Raw genomic sequence first — 16,419 nt, 5'->3', positions numbered from 1 at the left:
CAACTTTTGAATGTTACCCGCCCCTGGTAGATTCCGGAGGGGAGGTGGGTGTGTGATGATGTAGGGGGCGGGGAATCGTGAATTGGTGATTGCGTCATGTTGGCCTCACCCTCAGTGACATAATGAGGTAAACGGCTCATTGTACCGCAGGTGACGGGCCAAAGTGACGCGATTCCCCGAGAATCACATCAGGGAGGGTCCGAATCCCAGATGAGGGAGAATGCCTCGCTCTCCCGGGAGTCGGAAAGTATGTAATAGGATAAAGGGCATTAGCGGCCTGATTCATTAAGGAACTTAAATTAAGAAGTTTCTTATTTAAGTCTCCCGGACAAAACCATGTTACAATGCAAGGGGTGCAAATAAGTTTTCTGTTTTGTACATAAGTTAAATACTGACTGTTTTTTCATGTAGCACACAAATACTTGATAGCTTATTTGTACACTGAAATTTAAAGTTGATATTTGTGTGCTGCATGAAAAAAACAGCCAGTATTTAACTTATGTGCAAAACAGAAAACAAATTTTCACCCCTTGCATTGTAACATGGTTTTGTCCGGGAGACTTAAATAATAAACTTCTTAATTTAAGTTCCTTAATGAATCAGGCCCTAGATTCTTAAAATGGTTGTACCTTATTTGGGAACCAAAAGGATGATGTAATAGGGAGCATTTTAAGGTTTCAGCAAAGATTCGGTCAGTTAGACGCCTCAATTTCTCTTTTAAAAATGATGGAAGCTCTAAGTAACAAGTGACTTTTCTGTAGTCTATCGTTCTGTCTCATCCTTCAAAGGAGCATACTCTGTGCTTTGGTTCGGTTAGTGTTTCTTAGCTCTGCCTTCAACTCCTAATTATTATTATTTATTTATTTGTTCGTAAGGCGCCACAGAAGCGCTGGATACAGAAGCAAGTAACAAAAAGATGAGGTAATGCACAGAGTGCAGCAAAAGACATGACTGGACGTACGAGCATACTTGCCAGCCTTTGCATAGCTAATTCCGGGAGATCCCGGACAGGGGGGCGTGGTTGGAGGGCAGGAGGCGGCAATGCGCGGTCAATCGCGTCATTGTGGCAAATAATTTCCAGTATGCGGGATACTTGCCTGCTCTCCTGGGAATCCGGGAGACCTACCCAGATTTCGGGAGTCTCCCGGACATTCCGGGAGAGTTGCGTACGAGGGATTCAGCCAACAGACAGACATGGGACAATAGATAGAGAGAACCCTGTCCGTGAGAACGTACATTCTAGAGCTGAAGTGCCCACAGAGAAAAACAGCTCTGTTGATTCCTCCACAAAATGTACTTTTATTACTTAATAAAGCAGTCTCAAAATCATCATACTACTATACATTTTCTGATCTTTTTGCAGTCTATATTTGTAAATTGTAATTCTTACTTGTTTTATTTAGTTACGCTGCTGGTCTATAGTCAAGGAGATATAGTAATGGAACTTTGAATAATCTTACAGCCATTTAAACTCAGGACTTAGATATTGTACAATACAACAGCGCCCAGTTTCCCCTCTCACCGGCAAGTAAGACTCAATAAATTACAGTTCTTTGTATTCGGAACAAGCCACAACTTACAACGATATTAACTTTGCTTTAAATTATACCCTACAAAAACAGCGCACATCTGAAAATATTTCAGATGTAGCCTAATCTAAAAATACCTCAGAAATTGCTCCATCAAATGAACAACAGGAGTAATTCCAGGTATTAATCCTTTCATTTGGGTATCGGGAGTTGGCCGGATTCCCAGAAAGAGGAAAATGCGGACACAAAGACTTTATAGAAAAGAGGTCAGGTCACAGACAACCGGATCATGGCTCTGTTACCTGAAATCCATTATGAAAAATGACACACTTTCCCCAGATCTTGTTATAAATACGTCTGAGGTATAAAAAAGTAAACTATATACTCATGTAACTGTAACGTAACCTAAACATTAGCTTTCACACATGCGTGTGTATAAGAATCTTCCTTGGGCACTAAAATGAACAATTGTGGATATTGTTACTGTTCCTTTGTAAATGTGAATATTGCTTTTAATGTTAATAAACTTTTTTTTGTAATTCAAGGTTCTGTGATATTTATCTATTTTATTATATATTAATTATTATATTCAAATAAATTATTAGCGCAGTCTTTCTTTCTACGTCTGAGGTATGATATTGTAAATCGGAGGATATTTTAAAACGCTCTTAGATTTAGTATAATATTCCCTCTTTCTCAGGTGGGGTCATTTTTTGCTGGATTTTTTTAAGAACTTTATTTATAAAGCACCAACACACATTTTTCACAATCAAAGTAAGAACCGAAAAAGCCCATAGTAACATATATTGTACAAATCCGGCAAGGACTGTGCAAGTGCCCGAGCCAATGCACAGAAGTACACAGAAAGAACGAGCAAGTTACATCATACTTGCAATCTCTCCCTGAATGTCAGGGAGACTCCCTGAATTAGGGGTGATCTCCCTCACTCCCTGAAGAGTCTGGCATTCTCCCTGATGCTGAGCCAGTGCAAGACGTGGTTGGCTTCACCATCTGTGGCATGATGACACAGTTCAGAAATTGTGTCCTATGTCCATCTATTGATGCCTATGGAGGTGGCCATTTTCATGGAGACCAAGATTTAATCAAAGACTGACAGGTAAGACAACATGACTTCAGTAATGGAGACAGAAATGTAAAAGACACTTCAGTCTCTAGAGATTCATTAGCTGCTTTTCTTTAAGCATAGTTGCCTACTCTCCCAGAATGTCCGGGAGACTCCCGCATTTCTGGGAGACCTCCCGGGCAACCTCCCGGTTCTCATCCCTGCAATAGATAAGTGGCGGGGGGGGCTTAATGGCGCAAATATTGTGTCAACTGAGCTCCACCCCCTGCTGTAGTTGGCCAAAATTGTGACAATCGCTTAGGGGGCAGGGCCAAAATGATGTGATCCGTCAAGCCCCGCCCCCGCACGCCCAGCTCTCCCTGAAGCCAATGAGGAAAAGTTGGCAAGTATGAGTTACATATACATTTAGTTAGTCTGAAATGTGCAGAAAATAGTACAATACCTCTAACAGTTGTATAAGAGTGTGAGGTCTTATTTGTTGTTTAATAATATTAGGAGGAGGAGGAGAGGGGGAGAGGAGGTAGGGGGGAAGTTATAAGAACTGAGACCAAGTATGGGACTCCCGGAGACCAATTATTCAATGGACATTTTTGCTGTTTTTAAATAATAATGTGTATATAAATTGTCAGTTTGATTTCTCTCTTGTAAAACACTAAGCTGGAACTTGTGAGAGTATTTGTCAAGAGACCATATCAAGCGGTTTCATAAGAGTGTGTACATTTTTTAGCATTCTTTACACCTATTTATAAAACTGGAAACCACCCAAAACCTATAAGGGTGGTAAACAGCGCGAGAAAAAAAGTTAAGTCAGTTTCCGAAGGCACAAACCAGAGAAAAACAGTAAAAAAAAACTAAACCGCGGACTAGTGGCTGTTTTTTTACTGAAAAAAAAGTAGAAAATAATTGGAGAACGAGGATGACGTAGGAAAACATACTAATATAGCAAGAATAGAACTGAATAAGTTCGTCAGAATGCTGAAATAAGTTATATAATAAAGGATTAGATTCAGAAGAAAATCACATGGTGATCAGCTTCCTTCTGGAGAAAAATATATTCCTAACGCACATAGACATGCTAGCTTACATACACAGAAGTATGTTTTTATAGAGTATTTCTTTTACAGAATAGATAGGTTATTATTTGTGTCACCTATGGATTACACAGGTATTTTTGGAATCCTGTATTTCAGGGCGAACTGTCTCAAGAATGTGACATTAAATATGGACAAGGAAAGCTTGTCTTATACCTAAATGTGGGAAATTTTAAAAAATAGTTTCTTAAATCCTCTCAAATATGTCTATGAAAACTGTATGTTCTATTTTTAATTCTTAGAACTGGCTGTCTTTATTCTGAGCTATATGCAATGCAAGTCAAATAAAAGTAAAACGTATCAGACTAAAACCATCACTAGACAATAGCTCGTCTTGGAGAGAACAGAGCTAAACCGACACTGACAAAGGCCGGTATCTTAATAATAAACCTTTGCTGATAACCAGATGGTGTAGCCTTTCTTGCCGAATGTAGCTCTCTATGGCTCATAGATTAGACAGCGCTCATCCATAGTATAAGAGCTATTTAAATGGTTGTATAAGCAATAGCTGGCGGTGTATTCTTACATTCTATGAATTGTGAGATTAGTGAACCACAAAATGGGCAATAAAGTCCATATACTTCAACTGTACAGTTTTGGCAGACGCAGTACATTTTTTACAGTAGAAGTACAAGCCAAAACCTCCTGCACCATTTTGTACCAATTTACAGGAACTTCAGACGGCGCTCACAACTTTCTTTGCTAAGATACAGATCCCCTGTCAGTGTCACACAATCGATGGGGTCTGTCTCTTTTAATTTTATTCACATGGGAGGCAGTCTTGGAATGCTGGCGCTCCTCACAGTGTTGATGTCACTGCTAGAGCTCTGCAACTTTCCTCCCACGTGTAGCCCAAACGGTCTGTCGAGTGCAGCGGGGCCCTGGAACTGAAGCAGAGAGGTGGTGCAGAGAAATATCTCTGCCCGAAGGAGACTGTAGGGGAATAAGCAATGTGCTGGAATAGAGTGGGAAGTTAAACAATTGGGAGTATGCAGGGAATGTGATGGTGATGTGGGAAATTAGAGTAGAGAAAGACACCCCCATGGATGGTGCAAGACACACCTCGCACCACAAGCTATCAAGTATGGTATGCGTATACCGTTTTTTCAGCTGTGCAATGTGGGGGACTGAAAGTATAGGCACAGTGGCCTAGTGGTTAGCACTTCTGCTTCATAGCGCTGGGGTCATGAGTTCGATTCCCGACCATGGCCTTATCTGCGTGGAGTTTGTGTGCTCCGGTTTCCTCCCACACTTCAAAAAACATACTGGTAGGTTAATTGGCTGCTATCAAGATTGACCCTAGTCTCTTCCTCTCTGTCTGTATCTGTGTGTGAGTGTGTGTCTATATTAGGGAATTTAGACTCTAAGCTCCAATGGGGCCATGGGGCAGGGACTGATGTGAGTGAGATCTCTGTACAGTGCTGCGGAATTAGTGGCGCTATATAAATAAATGATGATGGTGATGATATATCCTATTTGGATGCCTATATACACAGTTATATCACCCCCTCTATTTTCTGTAAAGCAGCTTAGGAGATAAAACAAGTCTATGGAGCTGAAAAATAAGATAGATCGATGGTAGGTAGTGTGTGATGTAAGTCAGAGTGGATCATATTCTGTACATTAACAACTGATCAAAGGTAAAACATCTGTTTGAATTATAAATGTACAAAGCCCTAGTTAATGACAGGTAAATGAACTCTCCTCTGCTCAATGTAGAGGTGATTGTGCAAGGTTTGATGTCTGATTTAAGAATGAGGGGACTAATGAGGGCCTTCCGTGATTACTATTTTAGTACTGGGAAACAGGATAGGAGCACGTGAAATGTCAGCCTGTGTCTTAAGCTGCATACTGGTGTCTGTGTAACAACGCCATCCAGCTAATCCTTAAAGGGCTCGTCGGTGGAGAGAAAAATCAAATAAATCTGCAAAACAGACATGAAATTTCCACTTAAATACAGGAAAATTCCCATCTTATATTTTTCAAGGGACCTTGAGAAAATCAAATCAGATGTATCCTTGTCTAAACATATATATCCAGTGACCTTATAGACAGTAAGTACAGTATTTTATAACGTTTGCATTACAATAACATACATTTCTATACAGCATAGAACACTTGCAGCAGTGTACAACAACAAATAGGACACTACAAAACACTGTAGTATAAAACCAGGGAAATTGGCCAAGTGAAAAGCATTAGACAATGAAAGGACAATGTAAAAAAAGAATACATTTTATGTCAGGGTAAATTCTTATTTAGCTTTAAGACACCAGAAAATCAGCCTGAACATAGGAAGTGTCATATGTGTTACTTGTAGTCGTCTCCCCCATGGCAAGATCAGAAATGCACATATGGTACATGAATAATTCCCACTGCTTCCTGCATATTTATATTTTCCGAGCAACATACTTTCCTATTTCAATAACATTTCCAGGGACACTTAGAAGCTGTGTGAGCAGGTCCTCAGATGGTAACTACAGCCACACCAGAAGCTAAGCTTTTCTGAATCACCACTAGTAACACATAGGATATTAGAAGAAAACTGCACTGTAAGTACTCTCAGCACTGACTCCAACAGCTGGGCGAACCGAAAATGCATCGAGCTACGTCTCGGGTACATACATCATATGCACTCAGGGAGAGCTGAGAGCCCTCAGTTACACTACAGTAATTCTAAATAGGGAAACTGTGTTTCCTATTGAACACTGTGCGCCTGAGTCATTAAGGAGAGCAAAGTATAAAAAAGGAGTAACTTTGCACATGGGCAAAACCATGTTGCATTGGAGGGGGAGGTAAAGTTAAAATGTGATGGCAGATTTATAGTTGGGGTAGGGCATGTCCTAGATCAACTTTACATTTCAGTGTAAAAATAAAGCTATCAAGTATTTGTGTGCTACAGGAAAAAACAGCCTGTATTTACCTTTTGCGCAAAATAATAAACTAATTTGCACCCCTTGCATTGTAACATGGTTTGTCCCAGAGAACATTTACTCTTTTTTTTGCCTTACTTTCCTTAATGACTCAGGCCCTGAGTGTCCTTAACTCTTAACTAAGGTGAGAACCATGATGTGTTATTGACTGATAAAACATAAACACTTGTGTAATACTAGTCTTAGAATAGAAACACAGTATATTTGTTCATCTGAGATAGACTACAAACCGAATGGCTACATATCATAATATAAAATATTGTTTTTGAAGTTCCATACAGGTACAGTACACAGTAACAGATAGTCAAAACATTTTCGCTTTTCCTTACATGTTGTTGTTCCCCAACACCTGCTTCTAAGACTTGAACTAATGTGAATGACGCTTTAGTCTGTAATGAGAGAACTTTTGTAGAATTTAATTTCCTCATACAACTCATGCTATAAATGTACCTTCGGGTACTAACAGCAGGCAGATAAATGAACTGTTGATACTGCTGTGGATGGTGCTTAGTTAATTGGAATAAGGAGTCCCATTGTGCATGATGCTAGAGGGAGTTTGTACATCAGTTTTACGAGATTGAAAATCTGGCGTTGCCAGCTTTAGATAGCAGTGACCGGACACGGGAAAAAACATCTTTAACATGTCTGAACTATTAGCTTTAATGAAAAACTCCTGACAAACAAAATGCTTTCATTTTTTTCAATAAACCCATCCCCTCTTCAGTAGAACCTATCGAGTATAGCACAGAGCACAGTACATCAAAACAGCAAATACTTAGTCTACATGGTACATTATAGAAAGTAAATACTGTACACATTAGCCCTTTCCATCGTATACAGCCCAATGTCCAGCACATACTGTACTTTCCCATGACCACCACATAGAGTCCCAATGACCATCATACACATTTACAAGACCAGCATAACAGCTCTATGGCCATGGTTTATAGCCCCATGCCACCACCTTGGGGGTATTTATTTAACTTGCACTAGATTAGTGATGACAATCTTATATATACTTCAACCTTCACAAGGGAAGCGCATTGTCCCTAATTTCAAGAATAAAACAACCAGGACCTTATATCACCCATCCCAAAAATTCCCCACATGCTCCAACATGCCACATGCCACTCAGACCTGCCACTTGTGCCAAAATAGCCCCACAAGTCGCCAGACCCACATTAGTTACAAATCCCCAACATGCCCCTCAAACGTCCGCACATACCCCCTACATGAACCGAGGCGGTCATGTGACACGGAAGTTGCTGCTCCCATTCAGTCTCTTTATCTACAACAAAGAGTAAGTGAGATCGGGTGCAGCCACCTCGGAGCCGTCTCTTGCCCACCACTGTACTACATCAAAGATAGTTGCTGATTGGTTGTACATTTGCATTGTGTGAGCAAATAAACCCTAATAGGCTTGAATAAAAAACATAAATAGCCTGGTATCCCATATTTCGGGCTACAACCAGATATGTAAGAACCTCTGCCAACTAAGTGTACACTGAGGTTAAGGCCATTTTCCACTTCTAGATTTTAATTTCACTCTTAGATCCAGGTCCGTGAGTCTAAAATTAGAATTGTTATGTATAAAGTTCACATCAGGGACTTTTTATTGTAACATGCTATGAGGAGATGAGTAAAGGGAAGGAAGTGAGGGACCACTGCCAGTCTTGACTCTTTATATACTACAATAAAAGCATTTAAAGGGCCACTAAACCCCAACATTTAATAAGAACTATGAAGGTAAAATACGTTGGTCAGTGTTACCCTAGGGTCTGGTTATCCAAAAGGATTACTTGGCTGCAGCCTACGGCGCAAAGTATTGGAAGGGGGGGTGCAAAATCTTTGGGAGTGAAAATTGTTTTACTTATACAGTAAATAGGGGTATCCCTATTGGGAAACCTCCTCGTTACCCGAAGCTGTGTGCCATCACCACTATAGTCGAAATGTGGACAACCCCTTTAAAAGAAGAAAAGTGCAATTTACCTGTACTGAGAGCATACAACCCAACATTTACCCAGACATCACCCCCGGTCTGCACAAACCATGCGGCCCCTTCACACAAACCCCGCCCCAATCGTTCCAATCACTCTCACTCTGACCAATCACGCTCCTTTATGGTAAAGCACAGCCCACTCAGGATACAATGGGATTTTGCATCAAATCTGCCTGATAATAAAAATACATTGCTGAAAGACACAGACAAAAGAAATCAGAAAGATTAAGCAATGTATTTAGTAAAAAATGCAAAAGGACGATTACAAGTCAATATATGAAAGTCATCTGATGTTGGAAAATCCCTTTAAAACACTTAGGGGTATATTTACAATGCGGTGGTTCTGATTCCAGGTGTTTTGAAGTAATTTTTTAACTTTTATTAAAGACAAAGCCCATTGGGTTTTGTCTTTAATAAACTTGCTGTTTGAAGAAAATTAATTTAAAGTGCCGGGAATCGCCAAAGTAAATTTACCCCTTAGGATGCATTATAGCAATTACTGTCAGTGGAGCGGTTTCACTGTATTTCATCCAATCAAAACAATGTTTACATTTTAATTAAGAACCCTTAAGTGCTGCAATTCCCAGCAATAGAACCACCATTGCTTTGATCAGCAGGACTATGCAGAAATCTGTATACATTTTACTTAGTATAGTATCTGTCGATGTTCCTGACACTATGGCTGATTTTGGAATGTTTTAAAGTGCACCTGTCTCCTACATGCAGAGGTAGCAGCCAATTAGGGGCTAAGCTAATTTTCATAGACATTCAGCCTTAGTGCCACAATTACAAATTTGCAGGTATTTGAATTTTGTTATGCAGAGCAGGGGCGTGGCCATGTCAAGCTGGGGACTTAGCAGCATAAAATTGTATTGTGCCACATACCCAGGATACACAGGATCTAATAGCTTGAACTGTCAGAACAGTGGGACCCTAGAATCAGGACAGTTGAGAGGTATGCAATTTTGTCACTAGTTCCTAGAGGATAGCTTGAGTTCTTATGACTTTTCATGAATATTGGTTTAGCCCACAAACAGGTATACTTTATACTTTTCATATGTAACCATTAACCTAGGCCCATACCATGTTTTAATCATAGATATTGGACTTATCAAATAGAGCAACTCCCCAAATAAACTATCAAAACATATTCATGTTTCATATGCATGTGTTTGTAACTTCATACTCTGTTGATTGGATGTAATATTATATCTCTGTTATGTCCCTAAAGATAAATATCCCCATTATAGGATTACTGACCAGAAGTAATTTTGAACAAAAGGTAATAACAGGCTTGTAATACCGTTCAGTATACACACACACACACACACACACACACACACACACACACACACACACACGTCTTCCAGTGAGGAGAGAGGAAAGGGAGGGAGTGAGCCAGAAAGACCATTTGAAAATCATAGCATTTATTTTGAAGAGGATCAGTTTTTTAGGGGTCACTCTGCTACTTAGAAGCTGTCTGCATTCCAACCGTTCCCCTGGCAGCAGTTACATGAAAAGTATGTGAGGTTTCTGTTTATTTTAAGAAACGGTTTGCAATTGTATATCTGTATGTAATTTTGTTACCCTTTATTATTTTAATAAGCATTGTGGCTTTCTTCTTCATATTAAACAGAATTTAATAATGTTCTGTCTTTATGTTCTTAACAAATTCACTTGTTAGTGAGGCTTGGTTGCTATAACGCTATATTTAAGGCAGATAATTGTTGGATTTACAATAACTCTGATTAAATTAGGTTGAGATTGTATTTTGAGATAATCCATGGATTAACTGAAGACTTCCTCAGAGTGTCAGCTAAGGAACCAAATCTTAAAGTCGGCAGAACTGGATAGTTAATAGTAAGTGTGAGATATAATTTTGGGGGAATGTAAACATTTTTAGACAGACCAGGTGGTTGTGATTAACCTTTTCACAACCACACATCATGCATGCTCAAGTGCGTGTTGTGACAATGCCCTTTTCCTAAATAAGCAATATGAGCAAGTATTTGTTCAAGGAACTTATAGACTGACTCTTTTAAACATGATATTGCTTTGAAGTGTTTGTGAGTTATTTACCTAACCTCACTCTCCTCAGTATTCTTTGGGGATCATTCACAAATGTAGAGTACAAAAGCCATATCTTGCTGCTTTTTGACACCATAGTGTAAATTTATCAAGCTGCGAATTACCGGTGGGTTCGAAAAGTGTTGATGTTGCCTATAGCAACCAATCACATTCTAGCTATCATTTTGCAGAATGTGCTAAATATATTGATAACTAGAATCTGATTGGTTGCTATAGACAACATCTCCACTTTTGAAACCCACCGGTAAATCACAGCTTGATAAATTTACCCCTATGTATCTATTTGTCCTCCACTGGGCAATTTTGTTCATCTTATTATGGATGGAGCTGATCAGACATAGCTAGTTTGGTGCATTTTAAGCAGAATGTGGGATCTGTAATAATGAGCCTGATTCTGCCAATCGATGGAACAAAAAAATAGTTTTGTGACATTAAATATATTCTACAGTAATTCAAACAGTGGAGAATGCGTATATTTGGAGGTATAGGAGTACACAGTGCCTTATTAATCATGTGACGCAGCCACATGTAACACGACATTAGAAATGACGGCAGTAAGATCTCTAGATGCTTTTTGCTTCTTCTGGCTTGTTTTATTCAGGAAGAACATCTGGCAAATAAAAACTTTATATTTAAACTTGTGACATTTGAAGTGAAGGCAACCCGGATGTCCGCTTACTGACAAAAGTTATGTAATATAAACGAGGTACAAAGCAACATTATTTTTAGACAAAATCTGAAATCTCACATTGGGGTGGCACAGTGGTTAGCATCGCTGCCTCACAGCACTGGGGCCATGGGATGATTCTGCCCAGGGCAGTATATGTGTGGAGTTTGTGTGTTCTCCCTGTGTTTGCACAAGTTTCCTCTGGGTGCTTCAGTTTCCTCTCAAAGTCCAAAAACATATCGTTAGGTTAATTGGTCTAGGAAAAAAATAGACCCTTTAGATACAAGCTCCAAAGGGACAGGTACTGGTGTGAGTGATTCAATACTCTGGAATGTGCATTGGAGCTCTACAAATAAGTGATTATTAATTAAGGGGGTGGTCTAATTGTGTGAGCAGGCAATAATTTGAGGTGATGTTTATACTGTTGCGCATTTCTGTTTAAGACCAATCAAAAATGGAAACATGATAAAAAAAAAAAAACCTGCATTCACCCAAAGTGAACTCAGAGTCTGATTTTGAGTTAGGCTCATAGCAAACAAAAGGAGCAAATTTGCACCTGGACAAACCATGTTACAATGCAAGGGGTACAAATTGACTTATTTTTTTTTTTTGCACACAAGGAAAATACTGCCTGTTTTTTCGTGTAGCACACAAATACTTGATAGCTTTATTTTTAGACTGAATTTAAAGTTGATCTATGATATGCCGCATCCCAACTATAAATCTGTCCCTACATTTTAAATTTACCTCCCCCTCTAATGCAACATGGTTTTGCCAAGGTGCAAATTTGCTCCTTTTCTATATATGTATTGTTACAGCGGTAGTTCTACAGTCTATATTGAGAAGAAAATGCTGGTAAAATTTTTAATTCTGCTGATTTAACATCTGCACCATTAGTGTTATTGGATGAATGAATGGCTGGCTGGCTCTCAAACCTACCCACACATGAGTATATTGAGGTTAAAGATTTAATGTTTGGGCCCAAGGCATAGCTTAGGGCCCAAGATCCTGGATCTGGCCCTAAATAAGCTTCAAGAATTCAATACATAGCTTGAAACGCTTCACATATTTCATTGTACTCACTGGAGTGATTAATGAGTTTATGCAATATTGACTCCGATGTCCTTTAAATCTACTGATACAGTACGTTCATAGCGCACCCTAGTGGCTGAAACGGATTTAACTACTTCCACAGTTATGCAATGTCTGCACTAAGTGTTGGCAATGTGGTCGGACACCAGTCTAACACGGCTACTTAAAAAAATACTTAAAAATAGTGATAATATGTTCCTAATGCAAGAAAAATACTCTCGAAAATACAAGTTGACATAATACATACCTGTTAACTGTCCCTCCGTTAGGACAGTCCTTCCTTTTGGCTGACATCTACCTACCCTTATTTTGCTTTCAGATTCCCATTTGTTTGTGCTGATGTATAGTGTGATTGGCTCCCATCAAGGACTGATTACCTCATAACTTTTTTTAAATAGCCTCTATTCGTGTATACTACAATATAATTTATAGCATTTGCAGCTGTTTAAACATATAACTTTTATATTATGTGAATATTGCATCTAAAAGTATCCTCCATTCACTGCCGTTAATTTCGCCAAATTTCGGGAGTTTTGCCTACTCTTCCGAAATTCGGGAGCCTCCGGGGAATTCCGGGAGAGTAGGCAGGTATGCATAGAAACAGAAGGAAAACACTTTAAGAGAAATAGAGGTAACAACTTTACTATCCAAATGAGCTTATAAGGTGTGGGGAACACATTATAAATAAGTTATATGTAGTGTAGTAAGACAACAATGGAGGAGGTGTAGGAGTAGATATCAGGGCTCCCTCACCTCTCCGCCTCTTTCTGTCTGTTTATAATACTACTCTCATATCTGTCTCTCAAGTCCACTGCCTAAGGGTCATCCTCTACACCTCCCTCTCCTTCAAACCTCACACTCAGTCCCTCCAATAACTGCAGCTTCCACCTCCGGAATATATCTATAATATACCAGACCCAGCCCCTTCCCACCATGGAAGCCACAAAAACTGTTATTCACTCCATTGTAACCTCTCGCCTTGATTACTGTAACCTCCTTCTCTCTGGATTACTCAACTCTCACCTTGCCCCTCTTAAGCCTATATTCTATACTGTTGCCTGCTTTATATTTCTCTCCCACTGATCTGTTGTTCCTCTCTGTCAGTCGTTACAGTGACTCCCTGTGGCCTGTTAATTTAAAAGTCTCACCTTCAAAGCTGTCAACCAATCCTCCACCCCTACATCTCCAACTTCATCTCTGCCCACACTCCTTTCCATGCCTTCTGCTCTGCTAGCGACCACTACCACACTGGTTACGGCTTCACACTGCTGCTTCCAGGACTTCGCTCTGACTGCGCCTCAACTGTGTAACGGTCCCGTATGCCCTATCAGGTTATACTCTCAAAAGTTTCAAACGTGCCTTTAAAAATAATTTTGTTAACCTATGAACCCTCCTCCTAACTCCTTCACCTCAGCTACCACCTCCACTCCCCCACTTGGTGCCACCCTCTTTGGGGCATATTAAATTAGGTTTCCGGTCCGCGGTAAAGCGAACCTGCGCACTATTGATGGTAATATGGTACCGCAATAATGCAGATTTTCCTATGCAACCCTATGGGGTGCGCACGAACATCCACGCTATTGCGTTACCGTGGAGTGACTTCACGGCCTGTTCTGGGACATTCCCGTGGACCGGAAACCTAATTGAATATGCCCCAATGTGTCTTCCCCTGCCCTGTAGGATGTAAGCTGAATTATGTAATGAGTTGTGGTTTGTTGCTGCCTGTGTAATGTATTCTACTGTAAATTTCATGTACAGAGCTGCAGACCTTTTGTGGTGCATTATAAATAACAGATAATATTAATATAAAATAGTAATAATAATCATAATAATAATAATATGAAGCTGAATGATATGTTTCTTTGAATAAATGGTACATTACAAAGCATTTAAAGATTTAAGGGGTATATTTACTAAACTGCGGGTTTGAAAAAGTGGAGATGTTGCCTATAGCAACCAATCAGATTCTAGTTATCATTTATTTAGTACATTCTACAAAATGACAGCTAGAATCTGATTGGTTGCTATAGGCAATATCTCCACTTTTCAAACCCGCAGTTCAGTAAATATACCCCTTAGAGGTTGAGTAGAGTCTGCCAGGACAGAGCAGATAATTTTATAGATAAAGAGGACTGTACTGCAACTGTACAAGGGAAGAGCTTATTAGATGCTACCATTTGGTCACTAGAGAATGAGCACAGATGACCCTGTGAGAGTATTTATGGGTAACATCAGAAATATAGGAGGGAAAGTAGTATTTTGCAGACAGATTTTTATTTAGGAGCTTCTGAGGAGTCAATGTAAACATACCTGAACAATCATCTTGTTAGACTAAATTGGGCAAAAATCACAGTGTGTATTGGCACAAAATGACTGACAATCTACATCTAATAAGAAACTACCAGATGTCAGTAGAGACAGCTGATATCTGTATATAGTCGCGTATGTGGCCATCGTCCGATCGTGCTAATTATGCCCTGTCAGATCCAGGCTTCGGGCCTAGTGCACATGTATGGCCAAATCTGACAGAGATTGTGCGGCATATCTCGCCATTCTATTTGTGGCAGCATCAGACTTCTATAGCCAATGCAAATAGAAAACCGGGACATGCCCCATTGTTGCCGGGTTACTATCATCATCATCATTTATTTATTTATATAGCGCCACTGATTCCGCAGCGCTGTACAGAGAACTTATTCACATGAGTCCCTGCCTCATTGGGGCTTACAGTCTAAATTCTCTAACATACACATACAATGACCGAGAGAGAGAGATTAGGGTCAATTTTGATAGCAGCCAATAAACCTATCAGTATGTTTTTGGAGTGTGGGAGGTAACCGGAGCACCCGAAGGAAACCCACGCAAACACAGGGAGAACATACAAACTCCACACAGATAAGGCCATGGTCGGGAATTGAACTGTGCTGTGAGGCAGAAGTGCTAACAACTTAGCCACTGTGCTGCCCATGCAGACATGCTTGTGTTTGTCCACCTGCTCACCTCAGCAAAGTGGAGACAAGTACCAGGACTAGCAAAGGAACACTAGACACTTGGCAGCTGAGGGGTTAAACACACTCAGCTTTTGATATGGACCGACTGCAAATAGCACACTAAAACACATCAAGGACTTATCCTTGTTTAAAATAAAGTTTCCTTGGCAGCTATATATAAAAATAGGTTATGAAAAGGAAAACGTGTCTTTAAAAAGTTCCATGGTTTTAAAAAAAAAATAGAATGTTTCAAACAAAAAAACTGATACAATTCTCCTAGCAGGAAGTCCCTTAATGCATTCTTCATACAAAGGACAGAATGTAGCAAACAAAACAGTCCCAAATGCAATATTTAGGAATTTGGCATCAGTTCCAGCCCACTAATTGGTAAAATACCAGAACATACGTGCCAAATAACAACTAATAATTCACATGCAAATGGCCCAGTGTGTTGCTTGAACAGATAAGGAGAATAGTTTTTCTGTAATTTGAACAGATGCCAATAACGGCATTTGGCAGTAAGTCAGGTATTTGGGGTACAAACATGAGCCAGCCTTCACTTTTTGGCCCTTTAAAGGGACCTACAGCTTACAACACATATTCTGCTGTTTGCAAAACGATGACAAGCACACATTTTTATCCAGGTGTGTCTATTGCAAGTACTATATAACGTTAAATATTTCTGATAAAGTAGTGTTATTGAGTCAATTAAAACCCGTTTTTATTCAATATACTTTTGTACCGGGGCTGATATTTTATTAACTTTTTTTTAATATGTTGCTTTTATTGGGATAATGAACAGTGTTTGTATCACTTCATCTAAACAAGAAAGTGAGTACAGCACAGGGAATATTGTTTTCTAAGGAAGACCCGGGCAGTGGTCTATAAACCATTGAGTAGACAGTCTTTTATATATCATTTTTATATTCATAGTTATATATTTTTT

The 16,419-nt window shown here is 39.5% G+C and overlaps 1 protein-coding gene across 12 annotated transcripts in view; it reads right to left on the bottom strand.

Annotated features, from left to right (window-relative positions):
• The window catches only part of KIAA1217 (KIAA1217 ortholog), a 547,404-nt gene that overhangs the window by 278,471 nt on the left and 252,514 nt on the right, over positions 1-16,419 (bottom strand). The window lies entirely within an intron of this gene.

Source organism: Mixophyes fleayi, chromosome 5 (genome assembly GCF_038048845.1).
Source record: "Mixophyes fleayi isolate aMixFle1 chromosome 5, aMixFle1.hap1, whole genome shotgun sequence".
NCBI classification, from domain to species: Eukaryota; Metazoa; Chordata; class Amphibia; order Anura; family Limnodynastidae; genus Mixophyes; species Mixophyes fleayi.
The sequence above is the reverse complement of the archived record's forward strand: the minus strand, read 5'-3'. Positions and strand labels throughout refer to the sequence as shown.